The 7,369-nt window shown below is 37.7% G+C and overlaps 1 non-coding gene across 1 annotated transcript; it reads right to left on the minus strand.

Annotated features, from left to right (window-relative positions):
• Positions 1-1,387: 1,387 nt before the first annotated feature.
• LOC129025571 (small nucleolar RNA SNORD112) lies at positions 1,388-1,464 on the minus strand. The gene has a single exon (XR_008497316.1). It is a non-coding gene; the product is annotated as a small nucleolar RNA SNORD112 (small nucleolar RNA).
• Positions 1,465-7,369: the final 5,905 nt, after the last annotated feature.

A 7,369-nucleotide genomic window follows, 5' to 3' on the forward strand; every position in this document is an offset into this window, starting at 1 on the left:
TCACATACATAAAATATCCTATTGTATGATTATATTTACATAAAAATTCAGAATTGGCAAATTCATAGAGACAGAAAGTAGACTGTCATTGCCACAGTAGAAGGTAGAAAGTATTGGGGATTAATGTTAATGAGTAAAGATTTTTTGAGAGGGAGATTCAAATATTCTAGAATTATATAGGGTTAATGCTCACAAACTCTGTGAATAGACCAAATTACCACTGAGCTTTATACTTTTTTTTCCTGTTTTCACTTTTTTTATATTTTCAGTTTACTTTTAAGTTCTGGGAGGCATGTGCAGAACGTGCAGATTTGTTACATAGGTAAACATGTGCCATGGTGTTTTGCTGCACCTATCAACCTGTCATCTAGGTTTTAAGTCCCACATGCATTAGGTATTTGTCCTAATTCTCTCCCTCCCCTTGCCCTCAACCCCCTAACAGGCCCTGGTGTGTGATGATCCCCTCCCAGTGTCCATGTGTTCTCATTGTTCAACTCCCACTTGTGAGTGAGAACATGCAGTGTTTACTTTTCTGTTCCTACATTACTTTGCAGAGAATGATGGTTTCCGGCTTCATCCATGTCCATGCAAAGGACATAAACTCATTATTTTTTATGGCTGCATAGTATTCCATGGTGTATATGTGCCACATTTTTTTTTTTTTTTGAAACAACAGAAGCAGTTTATTACTTACAGATCCTGCATGCCTCACAGGGCCAGCGGTAAGGGGAAAGCCTGTATTGCGAGCTATGGCATTTCCCAAGCAGGTTTCCTGCAGAGAGTTCTCACTGGTGCATTTAGAGTGAACGAGTATGTCTGTGTGGCCCACATAGGCTGTGGGGTCAGTGTATCTAGCTGTTCCTTAGGGAGGCAGTATCCTGGAGGTGGCTGTACAAGGCAGTTGTCTGGATCTATCATATTAAGAACTGGGAGGAGGTGGATAACTGCAAACTGTGTCAAGGGTGACTAAGCCTGCTTATTAGTTGGTTCATGGCGCATTTAGAGGTCACAATCAAGATCTTCATCGACAAAGTGTCATTAATTTCACTCTGGAGCCTCCATTCTCCTGTACCCAGCACGTAGTGTTCACAGCATGCCTCAGCATACATTATCTTGTTTGATTCTCACAACAGTCCTTCTAGAGCCCCAGATCCTCTTGAAAGAGCAGGAGATAGTTTGAACACTGACTTGACCAAGCCAACCAGCACCACAGGACAGATGACACGATCCTCTGACACTGCCCATCTGCCCATCAGTGCAAGAAAGAATTTGAGGTGGTTTTCACTGAGGCAAAGTCAGATCTAGGCAACATTGAGGGAGCCCAGGGCTCTGTGGAATATTAAACAGCTCTTAAAAGGAATGAAACAGCCAAGACCTATTGTCTTCTAATGGACCTCAGTATTTTGTGCAGAACTGGATTAATCATGATCTTTTGTTCATAAACACTGTCTCATCATTGGTCTATGTGCCACATTTTCTTTATCCAGTCTATCATTGATGGGCAGTTGGGTTGGTTCCAGTCTTTGCTATTGTAAATAGTGCTGCAATAAACATACATGTGCATGTGTCTTTATAGTAGAATGATTTATAATCTTTTGGGTACATACTCAGCAATGGGATTGCTGGATCAAATGGAATTTCGGGTTCTAGATCCTTGAGGAATTGCCATACTGTCTTCCACAATGGGTGAACTAATTTACACTCCCACCAACACTATAAAAGCACTTCTATTTCTCCACAGCCTCGCCAGCATGTGTTATTTCCAGACTTTTTAATAATCACCATTCTAACTGACATGAGATGGTATCTCATTGTGGTTTTGATTTGAATTTCTCTAATGACCTGTGATGATGAGCTTTTCTTCATATGTTTTTTTGCCACATAAATGCCTTCCATTATGAAGTGTCTTTTCATATTTTTCACCCACTTTTTGAGGAAGTTGTTTTTTTTCCCCCTGTAAATTTTAACTTTGTCTAAGCTCCTTGTAGATTCTGGATATTAGACATTTGTCAGATGGGTAGGTGGCAAAAATTTTCTCCCATTCTGTAGGTTGCCTGTTCACTCTGATGATAGTTTCTTTTGCTGTGCTCTTTAGTTTGATTAGATCCCATTTGTCAATTTTGGCTTTTGTTGCAGTTACTTTGGTTTTTTTTAGTCATGAATTCTTTGCCTATGCCTGTGTCCTGAATTGTATTCTCTAGGTTTTCTTCTAGGGTTTTTATTGTTTGGGGTTTTACATTTAACTCTTTAATCCACCTTGAGTTAATTTTTGTTTAAGGTGTAAGGAAGGAGTCCAGATTCAGTTTTCTGCATATGGCTAGCCAGTTTTCCCAACACCATTTATTAAATAGGAAACCCTTTCCCCATTGCTTTTTTGGTCAGGTTTGTCTTAGATCAGATTGTTGTAGATATGTGGTGTTATTTTTGAGGTCTCTGTGATGTTCCATTTGTCTATATATCTGTTTCGGTACCAGTACCATGCTGTTTTGGTTACTGTAGTGTTGTAGTATAGTTTGAAGTCAGGTAGCATGATGCCCCCAGCTTTGTTCTTTTTGCTTAGGATTGTCTTGGCTATATGCGCTTTTTTGGGTTTCATATGAAATGTAAAGTAGTTTTTTCTAATTCTGTGAAGAAAGTCAATGGTAGATTGATGGGAATAGCATTGAATCTATAAATTACTTTGGGCAGTGTGGCCATTTTCATGATACTGATTCTTCCTATCCTTGAGCATAGAATTTTTTTCTATTTGTTTGTATCCTCTCTCATTTCCTCGAGCAGTGGTTTGTAGTTCTCCTTGAAGAGGTCCTTCACATCCCTTGTAAGTTGGATTCCTAGGTATTTTATTCTCTTTGTAGCAATTGTGAATGGGAGTTCACTCATAATTTGGCTCTCTGCTTGTCTATTGTTGGTGTATAGAAATGCTTGTGATTTTTGCACATTGATTTTGTATCCTGAGACTTTGCTGAAGTTGCTTATCAGCTTAAGGAGTTTTTGGGCTAAGACAATGGAGTTTTCTAAATACACAATCATGTCCTCTGCAAACAGAGCAATTTGACTTCCTCTCTTCCTATTTTAATACCCTTTATTTCTTTCTCTTGTCTGATTGCCCTGATGACAACTTTTAATACTATGTTGAATGGGAGTGGTGAGAGAGGGCATCCTTGTCTTGTGCCAGTTTTCCAAGGGAATGCTTCCAGCTTTTGCTCATTCAGTATGATATTGGCTATGGGTTTGTCATACATAGCTCTTATTATTTTGAGATATGTTTCATTAATACCTAGTTTATTGAGAGTTTTTAGCATGAAGGGATGTTAAACTTTATAGAAGGTCTTTTCTGTATCTATTGAGATAATCATGTGGTTTTTGTCTTTCGTTCTGGTTATGTGATGGATTGCATTTATTGATTTGCATAAATTGACCAGTCTTGCATCCCAGGGATGAAGCCAATTTTATCGTGTTGAATAAGCTTTTTGATGTGCTTCTGGAGTCGAATCCCTGAATAGACCAATAACAAGTTCTGAAAGTGAGGCAGTAATTAATAGCCTACCAACCAAAAAAAAATCCCAGGAGCAGACAGATTCACAGCCAAATTCTACCAGAGGCACAAAGAAGAGCTGTTCCCATTCCTTCTGAAACTATTGCAAACAAAAGAAAAAGAGGAACTCCACCCTAATTCATTTTATGAGGCCAGCATCATCCTGATACCAAAACCTGGCAGAGACACAAAAATTAAAGAAAATTTCAGGTCAATATTCCTGATGACATTCATGAGTTTTAGACTTGTAAAATGTGATTTTTACGGCATGTGAATTATATCACATTTTTTTTGAATAGGCAAGTCCAGCTCCTGACAGAGTTCTATGGAAATGACCTTCTGAAGAAGGGCTCCCAAGAAGAATAAAGTTGCTGTTTCATTAGGCCTACCTGTGTATCCAACAGGATGGGCCAATTTGGTAACTAGGTCTGCTCCCTACAAACTTACCTAATCATCCATAATCTATCTTGAATACTTCTAGATTTTACTGATTATAGTCAGAAAATAAGTTGGTTACATTGGAACTGAAGTTTTATCTAACTTCAGATCTCAGATTTCACTGACCAGTAATCCACATTAAAAAGTGGCTTCTCCTGCAATATAACTTTTCTACCCATCCATTTATTCCTTTGTAAAATATTTATGGTGTGCTTATCACTTTCTGCGGATACAATGAAAGAAAAAATCTGATCTCTGTGCTTTTGGAGTTTATAGCCATAAATGCTAAATGTAGTCATTGTATGTCATTTTCTGACAGATCTTGGAATTATGACTTGGCAGGAGAATGGTGCCTATTTCTGGCAGAGTAAATGGATAGCTGTAATTGGTATACCCTTTTCACTTAGATGGGTTTATTTAAAATGCCCCCAAAAGAATTTATGAATCATGAAGTGAAATCAAAAATTTATGGATTTGAAATTTTGTTTAGAAGACAGGATTGAGGAAAGATTAATTGACAGAATGTTGTGATTAAGCAAAGGGGGATACAAAGATGATATCTAGATTTTTGCTTGATCAAGAACATAAATGGTGATGTCACTCCTCTGTTGATCTTAACTTCATGATGTCTCTGATATACATTCTATCCTCTCTATTATTACCATCACTGCCCTAGTATAGGTCTTCATCTTCCCCTTCATAAACTATTGCAACAGTTTCCTGCATCCACTATTGCTTTCCTCTAATTCATATGCTATACTGCTGCCAAAGCTATCTTTATAAAACAGAAACTAAACTACATCACTCGTTTTTCAGAAAAATTTCAATGCTCCTGTATTAGTTTGTTTTCACACTGCTATAAATATACTACCTGAGACTGGGTAATTTATAAACAAAAGAGGTTGAATTGACTCACAGTTCTACATGGCTGGGAGACCTCAGGGAGCTTACAATCATGGAGGAAGGTCAAGGGGAGGCAAGCACCTTCTTCACAAGGTGGCAGGAGAGAGAGTGATAATGCAGAGGAAACTGCCACTTTTAAACCATCAGATCTTGTGAGAACTCAATCATTTTCATAAGAACACCATGGGGAAAACTTCCCCCATGATCCTATCACCTCCCTCCCTGGACACATGGGGATTACAGGTCCCTCCCTAAACACTTGAGGATTACAATTGAAAATGAGATTTGGGTGGGGACACAGAAACAAACCATATCAGCTCCTATAATAACATCCAATGGTAACAAGAAAACATAATAGCCTGTCTAGAGCTACTGGGTTGCTGAGAAGACAGACCTACCATTTTCCTAAACTGGACAAAAAACGTACTTTCTCAAGACAGTTGGCAAATGGAAATAAACCCGATTGTCTATAAAGAATTGCAGCTGCACTTACACAAATAGTTTTTGTTTATTTATTCCCAAGCTTCTTGTAAATAGCACAGAGGAGTAGGGCAAGGTATACTTCTAGGTGATGGTGAGGAGTTTCACCATTATTTATGCTAATTGAGCAAAAATGCATGCATCCATTTATGATATGTTTTCCTTTCTCCTCTGCTTTTCACAGAGACTCTTAAAATTATTGGTTCACCAGAGTGACTAACTTCCTTTTTCATAATACGCTATGGCTATCATGACCAAGGTATTAGCCAAGTAAGAGAATAAATATTAAGATTCTAACGTAGCTGACTGGATCAGGGCCTCACCTACCTAGGGAAGTCCAGAGTGGGAAGAGCAAGAGGGATGAAGAAAGCTAACACAATTTAGGGAAACTAGAGTCAAACACTGAAGAGACTGATATGGTTTGGATTTGTGTCTCTGCCCAAATCTCATGTGGAATTGTAATCCTCGATGTTGGAGAAGGGGCCTGGTGGAAGATGACTGGATCATGGAGGCAGATTTTCTCCTTGCTGTTCTTGTGATAGTGAGTGAGTTCTCATGAGATGCAGTTATCTAAAAGTGCATGGCACTTCATCTTGTTCTCTGTTTTCCTCCTGCTCTGGCCATGTAGGATGTGCCAGCTTCCCCTTTGCCTTCCACTATGATTGAAAGTTTCCTGAGGCCTCCCCAGCCATGCTACCTGTACAGCCTGTGGAACCATGAGCCAATTAAGCCTCTTTTATTTATAAATTACCCAGTCTCAGGTATTTTTATAGCATTGCGAGAATGGACTAATATAAAGACCAAAAGCAAAAGACAGTAGTAAATAATTTTAAAGATGGGATTAATGCTGGGATGAAAACTTGGAAATTTAGTAAGCTAGATATATGTATTTTTTTTCTCATTATGTGTTCCGTGATACACTATTTAGCTATAATTAAGACACAAATAAATAATATTTCACTTTATAAATAAAACTGTAATTTGCAAAAGTATATATTCTATATACAAACAGATATACTGCATATAGGCACATAATAGTGTATGTGATTTTAAACTTTTAAAAAGCAAATCTACATGTATAGTTTTATTGCTCAGGCTACATGCCATGTATTAATAGTGAATATGTCTGGAAAATGAGATTTGAGAAAAGAAGGTTTACATTTTCTCTTTTATACATTGTCTGTTTCTATTTGCCATAAATATACGCTATTATTTTATTTAACTTTTAAATTCAGGGGTACATGTGCAGGTTTGTTAGATAGGTAAACTTGTGTCATGGGGGATTGTTGTACAGATTATTTTGTCACTGATGTATTAAGCCTGGTACCCATTAGTTATTTTTCTTAATCTTCCTGCTTCTCCCACCCTCCACCCTCTGATAGGCCCCAGTGTGTTGTTTCCCTCTATGTGTCCATGTGTTCTCATCATCTAGCTCCCACTTATAAGTGAGAACATGCAGTATTTGGTGTTCTGTTCCTTTATTAGTTAGCTAAGAAAAATGGCCTCCAGCTCCATCAATGTTCCTGCAAATAATATAATCTCCTTTTATATGGCTGTATAGTATTCCATGGTGTATATGTACCACATTTTCTTTACCCAGTTTATCAGTGATGCACACTTAGGTTGATTCCATGTCTTTGCTGTTGTGAATACTGCTGCAATGAGCATACACATGCATGTGTTTCTATAATAGAAAAATTTATATTCTTTTAGGTATATACCCAGTAATGGGATTACTGGGTCAAATGATATTTCTCTTTTTAAGTCTTTGAGGAATTGCCACACTGTCTTTCACAATGGGTGAACTAATTTACACTTCCACAAACAGTGTATAAGTGTCCCTTTTTCTCTACAACATCACCAGCATCTGTTATTTTTGGCTTTTTATTAATAGCCATTAGTGTGAGATGGATCACCTCAAAAGCTTCTCAAACTGATGAACAACCTCAGCAAAGTCTCAGAATCCAAAATCAATGTGCAAAAATTACTGATATTCCTATACAACAACAGTTA

Source organism: Pongo pygmaeus, chromosome X, assembly GCF_028885625.2.
Source record: "Pongo pygmaeus isolate AG05252 chromosome X, NHGRI_mPonPyg2-v2.0_pri, whole genome shotgun sequence".
Taxonomy (NCBI): Eukaryota; Metazoa; Chordata; class Mammalia; order Primates; family Hominidae; genus Pongo; species Pongo pygmaeus.